Source organism: Phodopus roborovskii, unplaced genomic scaffold, assembly GCF_943737965.1.
Source record: "Phodopus roborovskii unplaced genomic scaffold, PHOROB, whole genome shotgun sequence".
NCBI classification, from domain to species: Eukaryota; Metazoa; Chordata; class Mammalia; order Rodentia; family Cricetidae; genus Phodopus; species Phodopus roborovskii.
Window position 1 is genome coordinate 24184197 of NW_026125391.1, and position 15820 is coordinate 24200016.

At 42.9% G+C, this 15820-nt stretch overlaps 1 protein-coding gene across 2 annotated transcripts in view; it reads left to right on the plus strand.

Annotated features, from left to right (window-relative positions):
* Nucleotides 1-914: 914 nt before the first annotated feature.
* Foxn2 (forkhead box N2) overlaps nt 915-15820 on the plus strand; it is a 45167-nt gene continuing 30261 nt past the window's right edge. The window contains exon 1 of one of the 2 annotated variants that reach the window (XM_051175237.1): nt 915-1102. The gene's annotated coding sequence lies outside the window, so the exon portion shown is untranslated. Of the gene's footprint in view, nt 1103-1213; nt 1370-15820 lie in introns of those variants that run through there. The other variant, XM_051175238.1, reaches the window with a different exon arrangement.

The window sequence follows — 15820 nt, forward strand, 5'->3', positions numbered from 1 at the left end:
CTGTAAGTGGAATTCCATTAAACTGTAGAGTACGTAGATTCACCAAAGACCCGAAACAAACAACCAGGAAGTATATTCCAAAGTGAATGTCCTTAATATTAAAAATTATTCTGCTGTCGTCTGAAATTCAGACTTAACTGAGCACTCCCGTTTCACCTACCAGCACTGGACCCTTAAAGGCAATACATGTAAAGTCCTCATTACTATCCAAAGCAATTAGAGAGGACTCTGCAAATTTTACACTTTGCTTTTGTTACTGTTTCCTTATTATTTGCGCGGCAAGACCTATAAGAAATGTTACCTTAGTAAAATTTGGACCTGATTCCAAAGCCCATGTTTCCCCCTAAAACAAACAACAAAAAAAGGCACTACAAGAGTTTGTACTGCGTTTGAGGCAGACGAGGGTAGCGCCATCTCCAATACAGCTTTAGGGTCCCAGCCATGCTTTCACAGCCTGACCAATCAATGGTGGCAAGCCTTCGGAGCATGGACCGAACCCAGGGCCGCGCTAGCCTTCGCAGCAGCCCGGGCACACGCCCCGCGGGAGGCCACTCTCGCTCGTCCCGCGCCAGCTCGTCCACTCAGCAGCCGCGCCGCGCCTCCGCCGCCCTCCCATAGGTCCTTCCGGGGACAGGCGAGGGCTTTTCATTTTCCCGCCTGCTCGGCCGGGCCCGTGGCCTCGGGGATGTCCCCCACCCAGATTTCCGAGCCTGCCCCGCCCTTCCGGACGCCACCTTCCCCCCCCACCCCCGCCTTCGGGCCAGCCCGGAGGGGGCGGCCGCCGCCCTGCGAACCGGCGGGCGGGAGGGAGCGAGGCCTGGGCGAGCCACGGGAGGCGGGGCGGAAGGAGGGGGCGGGGCCAAGCGCCTTGGCGCCTCGTTGCCATGGCAGCGGGGCGGGGAGGAGGGGAGGAAGCGGGCGAGCGGGAGGGGGATGTGGTGCTGCGGCGGCCGCCACCGCAGCTGCCGCTGCCTGCTCGCGGCTGGGTGTCCCGGAGGCGGCTGCAGGGAGCCGCGGGAGCAGCTGCGGTGCTCTGCCATATTGTGTCTGGCCCGGCCCGGGCCCGGCCCTTGCTTCCCCTTCGCGGCGGGCGGAGCTGACGGTGAGTCCCCGGGGCCGAGCGGCGCGGGCGCGGAGGGAGGCAGCGCGTGCGGCCGGCGGCGCAGGGCGTGGGGCGCGGAGGCGGCTGTCCCGTGACACGCCGGGACATTTTTTTTTTTTTTAATTTGTGTGTGTGTCCCGTGAAGAACTGGCAGGCGCCCGGCGCGGGGGTGTTCCCGGCGCGCGGCTCGGGCGGAGCGTGGGTTCCCCGGGGGTGTGGAAGTAAGGCGAGCACGGCCCCCGTGAGGAGTTAGGAGTTTCTCCCGAGGTAATGACCGTCCGGAGGAGGCGTCGCGCGGCCCGAGCCACGGCGGGCAAGCCCAGGGCACTGCCCGGGTGAGCGCGGCTGAAACCTGCGACCCGCGAGTTGCTCTAAGCGCCCGGAGAGCCCCGCGCCACATCGCCGCTCCGGCTCCGATCCGAGCGGGACGCGCGCGGCGTGGAGCCCGGGTCTGGTCCGGTCCAGTTCGCTCCGGCCCCGGGCGGGCGGGATGGCCGGGCCCGGAGAAGTAGTGCCCCGGAGGCCCCGCGCGTGAACTTCGGGCGCGGGGCCCGGATGTGGGGTGGTGGCCGACCCCGGTCCCGCTCCTCGGGCTGGCGCCCCCCGAGGGGCGCCGGACACTGGCTGGGTTGGGACTTGGACTGCTGCTAGAGCGTTGCAATATGGACACTTCCTGTTCGCCTTCTCTGGGGCCCAGGCTGCTTCTGCCCCTGCCCTCCGGTCTCCGGCCCGGCTGGGAGAGGTCCGCGGTGGTCGACGGCCTTGAGCTTAGGAGCTGGTCCGTGTGCTGCGCCGGCGGCCTGCAGCCCCGCGCCGGGTGGGAGTAGGGGGGAGGTAGTCCATGTGCGAGGTGCTCCCTCTTCACTCCAAACTCCGCCCCCCGGCTACCCTCATTTAAAAAAAAAAAAAAAAACACCACTGTTGCCACTGCACCTCACGCGACTTGGGGTGCAGTTTCATTGGGAAACCGTACTCCTCTTGCACTTAGTTTCTGCTTGAAAGCTTTCCTTTTCACCTTACAGAAGATGCTGCGGGGTGGGACGGGGATAGCCCTAAGTGCAGAGAAATGACAGACTTTTTTTTTTTTTTATTTTATTTTTCTTGTACTCACAACTCCGATGTGAGCGGTTAATTATTTCCAGGTTAGTTGGTGCTCTTTCTCCTGTCTTCTGATTGTGACAGCCACGTGGCCGGCTGAGTGCAATAGAGTGCTCTAGCGGTCAGAAGGCTTGAGGCGTCTCCGGTAGCAAGGGCTTGTAATGGTTTGTAGTCTTGGGTTCTGCTGCAGACTTCTCTCGGTGCGCTCTCATGGGGTAGTGGAAAAGAGCCGAATCCATCGTGTTTAGGTATTTCACCTGAATCGTCTAGGGGCTTTGCTTGCATTTCTTCTGGTGAGGTGCATATTAACATTTCTGCCATTCTCTGCAGCTTTGAGGATTCACCTTAAAATTTTAGCAGTGTTAGGTATCATCAGAGTGTTAGGGAGTAGTAGAGCGGTGTCTCTATAGAATTACCTGCCTCTGAAGTTGTTTGAATATCAGAACCATTAACGAGAGATTCTAATGAATGTGAAATTATCACATTCAGGTGTTTTGAGTTTGTGAAAAAACTATTTTTTTCCTTTTTACATATATCAAAACGATGAAATAGCTTTTTTAGAGATAAATGCCAGTCTGATTTGTATACAGTCAAATTTGGGATATCAATTAATATGAAAATAATTAATCTTAAGTGGAAATTTGCCTTTTAGAATATGTAAAGGTGAAAGGGGAAATAAAGATTTAAAGAAATAAAGTTGGAGAGTAAATTTTTAGGTACCAGTGGGTCAGTTTTTGATTGCTTTGACAGTTTGGTTTGTTTCTGTAACATGTTCCTGTTATACTTAGTTTTACTTTATTGCTAAGCCATAGGAAGGAAACATTTGTGCAGAATTGTGGAGGGAAATCATTCCAACACTGTGTGCTGGAATTTCGACTATCCTGTAATGTTTGTGCTAAGTGAAGTTAATGGAGGTATTGAGGTGCTGTAGGGCTTGCTACTATAGAAAAGATAAAATTGCAGAATGAGTGTGTGCTGACCCCTGAGAGCAGTGCTTAGCTGAGAAAGAAAAGTAAATGAACTGAAGAGATACTTATGTAAAGCCGGAAGACCGAAAATATTTACTGCAAGATAGAACCTATGTCATTTGTAATGAGATCTAATAGCAAAATGAAACTTAGTATTACTCAAAGTGGAAGTGGTATGTGTGTGTGTGTGTGTGTGTGTGTGTGTTGAAAAGACTCTGACTATATTGGAATGACCCTCTTGCTTCTGTGTCTTTTGTGTTGTTTTGAGACAAGATCTCAGTATGTGACTCTGGCTGGCTTGGAACTTGCTATGCAGATCAGGCTGGCCTCCCACTCCCTGAGGTTCATCTGCCTCTGCATCTTGAGTGCTGGGATTGATAGTGTGCACCACCAAGGATGGTGGTTTTGTTTTGATTGTTTGAGACAGGGTCTTATAGCCCAGGCTAGCCTCAAAACCTGGTATGTAGATAAGGACAATTTTAAACTCATGATCCACATGCGTTTGTCTCCCAAGAGCTGGTATTACAGGTGTACACCACCACACTTGGCTTATATGGGCTTTGTTGCTGTTTGTCTCAGCAATTCAAAAGAATTTTTTTATTATATATTTTGTAAGAATTTCATACAGTGAAATTCTCCAAATCCAACCCCACATCTATACCCATCCAAATTCACATACTCTTTTTTAATCCAAGAATGGTTTTGAGTTTTGTTTGTTTTGATTTCTCAGTCTCTAACTCAAGAGTTTTGCCTGCCTCTGGGGTGCTGGGATTAAAGACCTGTCCAGCAAGAGTGGTGTTTCTTTAAATGTCCACTTTGTTGCTTTTAGATTGTGTAATTTAATAGCAGGGTTTTATGTAAATGTAAAGATCTTCCAAAAATGGCTTTTAGAGCTCAGGGCTTTACTGATTTAGAGAAGAAAAAGATACCTAGATGTAATCTTTTTCTTCAGTTGAATAAATTCAACACAAGCAAGGAAAGTTTACAACTGAGACAATACAGGAGTTAAGCTGTGTATAAAGGTGTAAGTTGTGAGGGGTGAATGGAGAGGGGAACTGTAGAAGGCTGGGGTGGGTAGCACAGCTTTATTGGAGAAGAAAGGGTTTCTAAAGGGGGACATCTGTGCTACCTCCATAATCTTCCTATAATGTCACTCAAATGGCAACACCCCTTTGTAAAAATCAACCCTGAATGAGATTTCTTCTTAACTCTCACGCTTTGGTTCCAATCTTCCATCTTCATCTTCCACTGTGCTGTTTTTTGTTTGTTTGTTTGTTTTTTAATTATTTATTTATATTTTATGTATGTGTGCTCTGCATGCCAGAAGATGTCATCAGATCCTATCAGAGGTGGTTGTGAGCCACCATATGGTTGCTGGGAATTGAACTCAGGACCTCTGGAAGAGTAGTCAATGCTCTTAACCATCTCTCTGGCCCCTCCCTGTGCTGTTAATTATTTACATATAAGCATGGTACTACAGTTTATGTTACATCTGTGTTGACCTGTTTATCTGTTGAAAATACACTTGGATATTCTGAGCTTTGGGCCTGGTTGAAATGCTGATTGCTCTGTGAGCCTTGGAATCAGACTTTTAGACCCATCTTTACTTTCCTTCTGTAAGAACATATATTTCTTTAGATTGTAGCATTCTCTACTGCCTCTTGGCTTAACAAAATAAATAAATATTGAGTACTTAACCATGTATCAGCCTGTACTATAGGAGCAGTGAATAGTATTGAGTGAGAGAGTTCCTTCACATTTTATTATCTTTTAGGCTTTATCATCCTAATTAGATTATACGCTTTGACCACTTATTAAGCCCTTATTTTAGATCTGTACTCTCTGTCTAGTCTAAATGAAGAAAAAGTAGGAATTGGGTGTGAGGTATGAAGATAAATAGATCTATCCGTCTTTATAAGTAAAGGTGGGAAAAAAACCACTTCTGAATTTAAGTATGGTCTTAGTTTCTCGAGAAGGAGCTGGAGATGAACCCTTTTGAGAAGGTTCATTTGACTGCAGTGTGGTGCTGCTTTCAGAGGAAATGGGAGGAGCTGGGAAGAGCGTTACTGAAGGAAAAAGTAATAATAGTGAGGTTAGGGAGGGTGTTTATTGACAAAAAGCTGGTGGCTTTAGTCTGCTGGAAGTAGAGGAGTGGGAGATGTCAGGTGAACATGACCTGTAGTAATGGCTCGTAGGGTATGGGATGATACAGAGGTGGCAGCTAGTGTAGGAATTTTCATAAGAGGTAGTAGGTGAAGTGTTGAGGACTAAGAATGGTGATTGGGAAACTAGAATGCAATGGGCTTTGCTTTGGCAACATGGAAGTCTGTAACGAATACTGTATCAAGACTTGTAGCCTGCCTATGGTATTTCTTTATGGATACTTTTAGTCCCATTACTGCAGAATATTGATTGTCACTGTCTTACCACCAAACAGAGACCAAAAGAACATTCATCCTCATTTAATTTTTTCATTTAATTTCATTCAAGCATACTTTGTTTTAGAATTCTTTGTTTTTTCCCTGAGACAGGGTTTCTCTGTAGGTTTGGAGCCTGTCTGACTGTCTCTCTCTGCCTCACAAGCACTGGGATTAAAGCGGGTGCCACCACTGTCTGGCCGCCTTAAATTTTTTATTTTATTTTTTTCATAGAATAGTTTTGCCTGTGCGTAAAGCATGCAAAAACCTCACCCAGTTTCCCTGACTGATAGTGTCTTTCTTACTCTGGTGCAGTGTGATTGATTCCTGTATGACTGTTAAACATGTCATTCAGATTTCTAGTTTTTCTGTAATGCCCCCTTTTATCCCATAACTACAGTTTTTCAGACTTTGATGACATGAGAGATTTAAGAGCTAATCAGAAATTTTATAAAATGTCCCTCAATTGAGATTTACCTGATGTCTTATGACGAGACCTGGCTTGTGGGTCTAGGGAGGAAGGAAAAAAGGTAAAGTGCCTTTGAGTATATTAAGGGTACATATGGACATACCATAGAACAGATAACCTCTTCCAGATCTACTTTGGAAGCAAAATATTAAGTGCAGCCCATAGTCACAGGACTTGACACAATTTTGAATGATTTATTTTTTAATTTCCTTCAATCTAATTTTCCTTTACAGCTAAGTAAATAAACAAACAAACCTGGACCAATGTTTTTCTCATTTCTTGAATTTTAGGTGCTAAGACTGGGCTTTTTGAGCAAGAAAGACATTATTCTGCCCCACGAGGCCTGATTTCATCAGAAAGTAGGGTCTGCAGCCTTACTGTGTGTTCTGGTGTCATTAGCATTTATAAATTCTAAATAAAGCCCTTTAAGTGGCCATTTGTAAGCTACTGTGCTATAAAAACAGCTGCCCTTTTGCTATCAGCATAGCTTTTCATTCTTCCCAAGTAGTTGTATTACTGATTAGTAGAAGAGTTGGACTGTTGTCAACTATCCTATTTCAAAGCTTTGTTGTATGTGTTTGTATTTTTGAAAAGGTGCTCACTGTTTGGCCTCTGCTTCTTTTGTTGTTTTGAGACAAAGTCTCAGTATGTAGCTCTGGCTGGAACTTGTTAATATAGATCAGGCTTGCCTGGAATTCTTAGAGATCCTTTTCAGTGTAGCGGAGGCTGGCCTTGGGCTCTGATCCTCCTGCCTCAATGTTCTGAGTGCTGGAATTACATGTGTGTGCTATCATGCCAGATCAGAGTTTTCAGGTGTTAAAGAATGTAAGGATTTTCTTTTCTTGCCTTTTAAAAAAGTGTGTGTGTGTGTGTGTGTGTGTGTGTGTGTGTGTGTGTGTGCGCGCGCGCGCGCGCGCATGCACGCACATGCGTGCATGCATACACATGCTTATCACTGTGTACAAGTGCCTGACAAAGCCAGAATAGGTTGTCAGATCACCTGGACCTGGAGTTAGAAGTAGTTGTTAGCTGCTCAATGTGATTGCTGAGAATCGATCTAACCCTGCTCTTCTACAAGAGAAGCAGACACTTTTAACTACTGAGCCATCTCTCTAGCACTACCTTCCTGATATTTTCTGATGTTATGCATTGGGTTCTTTTTGCACCCAGAAGCCTGTTTGGTTTGTTTGAGAAATGCTTGTAAATGATGTGTGAAAATACACGTCGGAAAACACATTGGAAAAGGGGATACTCATGCAGATGGAGATCAGAGGACAACCTGTGGGAAGGTCTTGATTTCTTAAGACAAAATCTAGCTGTATATCCAAACTGGCCTCAAATTTATTGTTTAGATCTGGTCTCAGACTATTGGTTCTCGTGCTTCAGCCTTCAGAGTGTTGGAATCATAGGTGTGTAGCATCACACCCAACTCTGAAGTTCTTTCTTCAAGCTGTGGATTCGTTGAGGCTAATTTAATCTTAGAATTTGCTGTGATACAGTGCTAATAGAGATTCCCGCACCCTGTCCTTGAGGTAGGCTTTCTCTTCATAGCTCTGGCTGTCCAGATATTTGTTGTTTTGTTTTTAAGACAAGGTCTCACTGTATCTCCATCTGGCCTGGATGGAATTCTATCTCTGCCTCCTTAAGTACTAAGATTAAAGGTGTGTGTTACTTACCATGGGTGGCTAGTGTAGTTATTTTGAATTTTATATAGAACCTTATAGGTAAGGAATTAGGAATTAGGAAACTGATAAAAACCCTTGTGGTTTACTTTAAAAGAAGAAGTAGAAATAAAATTTTTGATTCTTCAATCATCACGGTGAGGCAGCAACTAAGGTTGGGAGTGTGGCTCAGGGTTAGAATTCCACCATGTGCAACACCTGAAAAAATACAAGGTCAACCCTTCCCTGCTTGGCTAGTTCAAGGCCAGCCTGGGCTACATGACACAGTTCCTCAAAAAGGGAAAAGTGTGGATAGATAGGCAGACAGACTTTAGGCTATAAATCACTGTAGACAGGATACAATACATTCATTTTTATGCTCTATCAAAAACTAACATGGTGTAAGCAAACATTAAAAAAAATTATAACAGAATGTCATGCTAGGTAACTGAACAGTGGGATTGGGAGTCAAGCAAACCCACCAGCCACCAACTCACCTACACAGCCTGACAGATAGCTAAACCTCACTGAATCCCAGGGAGCAGCACCCATTATTTAACACACAGGAATGAGAAACGTGGCAGTATTCCAGCCAGTGTAGGCATGTAAATAACATGCCTATCTCTATCAAGCATTCTTTACTGTTCCTGCTTGGAACAGATCAATATGTAAGCATTTCATTCTGACAAATAACCCATTTTCTTGAACACTTGTAATACAAAGAAAACATGGATTTTTTACTATGACAGATTTGTGTTCAAATACCCCAGTACTACATTTACATAATTTCTCATTATTTGTTACATATGCAAAAATACAATACTTTCTGCAGGGCTGTTGCTGAGACTTATATACTTATGTCTAGTAGCATAACACCATGCTAGGACACAGTAAACAACTAATAAGAGGTAGAAATCCTTGCTGTGATTATTAATAAATGTCCAACCAGCAAAAAGGAAAGGAGCATTTAGACCGGAGAGACATGCTCAGTACTTAAGAGCTCTTCCTGCTCTTCTAGGTGGCACGAGTTCAATTCCCATGTCATGTGGCTCATCCAGACCCAGACTATCCACACTTAATTTAGTGTGTGTGTGTCTGTGTGTCAGGGCTGAGGGATATCATTCCAGTGAACATTTAAGGATGAAACAAAGACCACTTACTGCTCTTGCAAAGGACAAAAGATTGATTCCCAGCACCTATCTCAGGCGGCCCACAACGATCTGTAACTCCAGCATCCAGGGATATGATTCTTCTAGCCTCTATGGATACCAGCACGCATTCATACACAGACACATAATTTAAAGTGAGATAGACCCTTAAGGATAAATAATAGTTTGAAAATATGAACTAAATGATCAGAAAGCTAATGGATAATTTTTTTTTCTTCATCTCTTTATGTAGCTAGCTGTCTTGGAACTCTAGACCAGGTTGGTTTGAGCTCAGAGATCCACCTGCCTCTGCCTCCCAAGTCCTAGGATTAAAGGTGTGAACCACTTGCCAGGCTTGGGAAATTTAATTAAAACAAAACAGAACAAAAACTAGCTGGACAGTGGTGGCATACAACCTTTAATCCCAGAACTCAGAAGCAGAGGTAGGAGGTGAGAGGTTGAGAACAGCCTAGTATACAAACATTTTGAGTTCCAGGACAGCCAGGGCTGTTACACAGAGAAAAATCCCAGTCTTGCAAAAACAACAAATTATCTTGTGTGTATGTTTTGTGTGTGTGCACATGTCTGTGGGTACCTGCAGAGGCCAGAAGAAGGAGGCATGTCTTCCGGAGCTGGAGTCTTAGGTGTTTGTGAGCTACTAGAGATGGATGCTGGGAACCACTCCTAAAAGCAGCATGTGCTCTTAACCACTGGTCTTTCTAGCACAATAGAGAGTTCTTATGTTCAGAAGCACATAGAGGTTACATACAGATTACCTAACATGACAGATGCTTGCTGTAGATTAGGAATGCCTTGCATGTAAACAATTGTAGCATAAAACATCCTCTGTGCTCCACCCTCAGCACCACAATGGAAAAAGGGGAGTGTAGATTCATGGTTACAGAGGGAATGGGTGGTAGTAGGAATTGACTTTCCTCAGGAGGTAAAGGCATCTTCTCACTCAAGATCTGGCTTCGGGGGAAAGTGCCTTTACCCCCAAGCCATCTTGGGAGAGCCCAGTTCTATTTGAAAATAGTATGTTCCAGTCAACTGCCTGCCTGCCTGCCCCCTCCCCCTGCACTTCCTCCTCCCCCTTCCCCCATCCCCAATACCATTTCCCAAGTGTTACTTAGTATTGCAGCACAGTTCTGTGGTAGAGCACTTGGCCACACAAGAAACCTTGACCAGAATACCTCTTAAAGGAGAAGAGAAATTTAGCAAGTGCCATCACAAAGCAGAATGGGAAACAGTGCCAAGCATAATGTTCTGTACTTGGACGGCAAATTGCTCAGTAAATGTAGACTGTGTTTCAGCCTTGACTTTTGTTTCACAGTTTGATTAATATATCTGCATTTGTTTAGCCAAAATAAAAGGGAAAGTGACATAATTTGGGTATGTCTTTCCCTTTGTGCTTCTCATCTAGTTTGACAGAAAGTTGTAGGCAGGTTATACTTAAGGGATTATACTTAGGGATGTTGTGTTTTTAGGTTTCTTTCTCTGGTTAGCAATTGTCTGACTTTATCTGAATTAAGTATCTTGTAGGGCATAGAACTTTAGTTTTTATAAAATAATCCAGTGTCTTTTTTTTTTAACTACTTACACTAATAACCAGTAGGAGAGATTTGAAGTCTGTCATGGATGGAATTGTAAGGAGGAGTTGTCATTGTTAGCCTTCTGTGAAGTATGACCACATGTGTGTACTGGTCTCTACATTTAGCATTTAGAGGCCAAAGGAGGGCATTGGGTATCTTGTTCTATCACTTCTTCCTTATTATTTTGGATCATCCTGGAACTAAGCTGGTAGACAGAGGACAGAGAACCCTGTTGATTCTCCTGCCCCATACAGTTCTGAGATTGCAGCCTTGTATGGCCATATTGGCTTTCCCCCCCCCCCCCATACATGAGAGAGATTTGAACTCAGGTTATCATGTTTGCACATAGTAATCACTCTTACCAATTGAGCCATCTCCCAGCACTGTCTAATATTGCTCAGCCTGGCCTTGAACCACTAATCCTCCTGCCTCTACTTGGGTGCTGGATTACAGGTATGTGCCACTCCACAGGCTGGAGTGTTGAAAGATGGTAGGGAAAGTAGACAACCCAGAATTTAAAAGTTGTAGTAGCAAGCTTACAGAGAAAAGTAATAAATATTTTGAATTTACTTCTGGAAGAGAGGAACATTATCCTAAGGATGTAGACACTGAGTTGGGTATATTGATGACAGCATGTACTTTTCCCAGCCTTTTGCACTGACAGAATAGTGAAGGCTGGATGGCACCTGGGGCAGAAGTGAGCGTGGGCTCTGTAGTGGTACTTTAGTGAGTTGCATACCACTTAATCATCCTGTATCTGTCTCTACCTATAAAACACAGCACAATAATAGTTGTCACAAAGTTCGTGAGTTAGTTTTAGTAAGATTTTTAAATGATAACTGGTAGTAATGAGCATCTTACAAGTGTTCTTTATTCTCTCTTGTAGTACATGCACACATATACATTTATCTACTGGAAAATCAGTTAATAATTTGATGTGTGTATTTAAAGACAACATCTTGCTTTGTTTAATAGGCCTGCCCTAAGCTCTTGTACTCTGGTCTCTTAAGTGCTGCAATAAAAGTTAGCATGTACCACCCGAATTTCTTTTGATTATTATTTTAGAAAAATCAAATCATACAATTTCTCAGATACCAAAGTAACATAATAGCAGAACTGTTGGAAAGATATCTATTAGACCACTTGTGTGTGTGTGTGTGTGTGTGTGTGTGTGTGTGTGTGTGTGTGTGTTCTCTCCCAAATCTGGGGGTTAGAACCTTCTAACAGCCTTTAAGCTGACGTGAAGGGTAAGAGTTAGAAGAAGATAAGACTAGAGTTGGATGTGGTGTGAACAGTTTAAAGCACAGAAATGCAAGGAAATTAGTTCGGGAGTTTTCATTTAAATGAACTACATTTTTAGTGGTCTAGGTAATAAACACTTAAATTAGTCCCATTATTTAGACAATAGTAAACCTTTTCAAATTGTTTTGTTTTCAACTTAAAAAAAAAAAAGAAAGAAACATCTGCTTTCTTTGTTGGGGACTTTTCATTCAACTGAGGTTTTTTTGTGGTATTCTAAATTTTTTTTTTTAAAGTATGTATCTGTTTTAGGGGAGGGGATTATACACAAACCAGAAGAGGGTATGGAATCCCCCTGAAACTGTCTAATGTGGGTGCTGGGAATCAGACTCCGTTGTTTGGAGGACCAGTATAACTGCTGAGCTATCTCTCTGACCCTGTGATAGTTGAGACAAGGTCTCACACATAGCCTGACTGGCCTGGAACTCACAGAGATCTGCCCATCTTTCCCTCCTGAGTACTGGGTTTAAAGGGGTTAAAGACATGTACCATCACATTGGGCCCTGTGGTGTTGGTTTTTGAAATCATTATTTATGGGTAAATCAGGGATTTCTTGTAATGAAATGTTGTGGGTTTTCCCCTTTAAATAGATTTTAACAATACTTGTGATTTTTAATGTTTATATTTTAAGAATATTTTTAATTAAAATTTTTGCTTTATGTTTGTGGGTGTTTTGTCTCCTCCAATGTCTATGTTCCACTGTGTGCATGGTACCTACAGGAGTCAGAAGAGGGTATCAGATGTCCTGTAACTGGAGTTACAGATGGTTATGGGCTACAGCCATGAGAGTCCTGGAAGAGAGCAAGTGCTGTTAACTGCAGAGCCATCTCTCCAGCCCCTGCTCTTCGAGAATATTTATTATAACACTGATGGCTAGCCATTTCTTATTTATTAATTTATTTATTAATTTATGGCCTTGGAACTAGTTTTAAAGTCATTAAATACATAGAATTAACTGATAAAATTTGCATTTGGCTTTAAAGAACAAGTCAGCTCATAGATAAATATATGTATTTTCTTTCAGTAGTTCTGAATTTTAAACTAGGAGCTTTAGGGTAAAAAGCTGAGTTCTTCAACAGAATTCAGAATTTACCAGTTAACGAGATGTCCAAGACCTAAATAAGAGAGAAATCCATGTGGCACAATGGTGTACACACATAATTTGGCAACTTGATGGATGTCATTTAAAAGAGGGACTGTGTACACTTCAAGGTCAGAAGGAAAAGCATTGCCATATTCACCTTCGGTCATCCCACATTCCTGGGGCCTGCAGTATGCTGGCCCCAGTTTTAGCAAGGCTACTTCAACTAACATCACAAACTCGAAGTAGGTAGGTGCTCACAGACATCAAGAAGTGATTCAAAAGTCCACACACACCTTTGTTTTTTAAAAAGAAAATAATAGGTTGGCTTGCTGCTTATTTGTTAGTGTTCCATGTTTTTACCTTAACTTCCCCAAGAGACTAACAACTATCACATGCCGAATCAGTGTCTAGGAATGCCATACCGTGCGCAAATTATTTACATAGATGTGAACTATAGACTTAAGGTTACAAGTTATATCTGGGTGAGTTAGGAAGAGAGAAAAGTAGATTTGGAGAGAAGTCATATGGCTTTTTTCTTTTTCAGTTTTAGTGGTGTCTGCATTTAGCATTGCTGACAGTTTTTATCCGCTTGGTTTTATTTTACCCTCATTTCAGAAGCAGTTTCTCCATAAGAACTCTGTCCCTTTGTCTTAACTAGAAAATGCAGCTGCACAGAGACATGGTGTGTCACCTAAAACTGACCAGGACAGTTGTATCCCTCAGTTGTCCTGGATACATGACATTATGTATCATTAAGATCAAATGTACATCTTTGTGCAGTACATTTGGGATTTAAACATCTACTTTATTTATTCTGTGTGTATATGTGTATACCTGAGTGTTAAGTATGTACCACATTCATTCGGGAGCCTGAGAAGATGAAAAGAATGCATTGGATCCGCTGGAACTGGAGTCACAGGTGGTTGTGAGCTGCCTGCCATGTGGGTGTAGTGATCCAAACCAGCCTTCAGCAGGAGCAGTAAATTCTCTTAACAGCTGAGCTGTCTCTCCAGCACTACATTTGGATGTTTTGGATTGGGCACTGTTTGTGATTGAGAACCTTAAAGAATATAATGTAAATCTGTAGGGAAAGTTAGGACAGCTTGTAGTCCCTGTCTTAGTCACCGTTCTACTGCTATCAAGAGACACCATAATGTAGACAACTAAGACACACCATTTGATTGGGGCTTAATTTGTTCTTTAACATCCCGGAGGGGAACGTGGCTGCAGGCAGGCAGGGTGCTGGTGAAGTAGTTTAGAGCCACATCATGATCCTCAGCAGAGGGAGCTAGCTAGAATTTACAGAGATCCTCCTGCCTCTGCCTCCTGAGTGCTGGGATTAAAGGTGTGTTCCACCACTACCTGGCCTTAAGTATCTTGATAATAGATGTGTAGTTGGTTGGTTTTTTGCTGTTTATGCCTTTGGGGGTCCATCACACCAGGAATCTTATAAATACTTTAAATGCCTGGCCTTAGCATAGTTTATTTCTAGACAGCTTTCCTTAAATTATCCCATCTACCCTTTGCTTATGGACTTCTTTCTTTTCTTACTTCTGTAATCTTTTACACATGGCTGGCCCCTGTGTTCTCTCCTTGTTCTCTTGTTCCTTGATCTTTTTTCTCCCCAGATTTCTCCTCTTATTTGTTCTCTCTACCTTCCAGCACCCTCCCCCCATCCCTTCTCCTGCTTTGCTGTTGGCCATTCATTTCTTTATTAGTTGTTTTAGACAGGCAGAATAACACAGCTTCACAGAGTTAAGCAAATGCAACACAGTTTTACATCATTTAACAAATATTCTGCAGCATAAACAAATGTAAAGTAATATTCCACAGCCAGGCGGTGGTGGTGCATGCCTTTAATCCCAGCACTTGGGAGGCAGAGGCAGGTGGATCTCTTTGAGTTCGAGGCCAGCCAGAGCTGTTAAGAGAAACCCTGTCTCAAAAACAACAAAATTCCATAACAGATGGATTTTTTTTTTTTTAACTTGACACAAATTCAGAAAGAGGACAGTAGATTCGTAGTTGAGTGTGAATGAATAAAATTCTGCACATTTCTATATAGCTGTTTTTATTACATCATCTATTGTATTTGTTGCTTTATCTTCTTACCAAGAATGGTGTTAACAAGTAAAATTCAACCTTTTTTTTTCTAAATGTCCTAGATTGTCTTTATGTGCTACGTGTGTACCTGCAACTGGAGCTACGGGAGGTTGTGAGCCACCATGTGTGTTCTAGGAACTGAACCTGGTCTTCTGAAAAAACAGCAAGTGTTCTTCACCACTGAGCTGTCTTTCCAGCCTGCTTCTAAGATCCTTTTATGCCTGAGAATGTTGACATTGGGCAGAGCTGTTAAGACATTAATAACAAAATACTGAAATTCCAAGATTTAAATTATTTTAAATTGCTTAAATCCCAGCAATCAGAAGAAGGGTTCTGTTGAGTGATACACCGTCAGAATCCAGACATAAATGCCGTGACTGGAAGAGTCAGGAAGTTCCATGTTGCATTGTGAGGAAGATGGGGAAACAGTTATTGCCGCACTCTTCTGGGAAGTCCTGTGGTCATGGCTGCCATGCCCAGTGGGTGTCACTGATTCTGAGGGAGAGGCATACTTAGAGACTCTTTTTATACTTTCAAAACAAAAAAAGAAAAAAAAAATCTATTACTTGATGAACTAATTCATCTTATTGAAAAAACTTTGTGATAAAATAGGCCAGTCTAATCATGTAAGAGGTAGCTTTTGTTTTGTCCTTGAGTTTTCTGATAAGTCCATGAACTGTATGTAACATAACTACTAAAACTAAAAATAATCTAGCACAGCATTTTCCTTAAGAACTTTGAGCTTAAGTTTAAACAATAAAGATAAGTACATTAAAGAAAAGCTGGAAACACTAACAAAGGCCAATAGCAAGTCTGTAACATAAACAGCTTTTAAAGTATACTCCCCTCCAGGTTTTACAAGTTCTTTTGTTTATTTCAGTT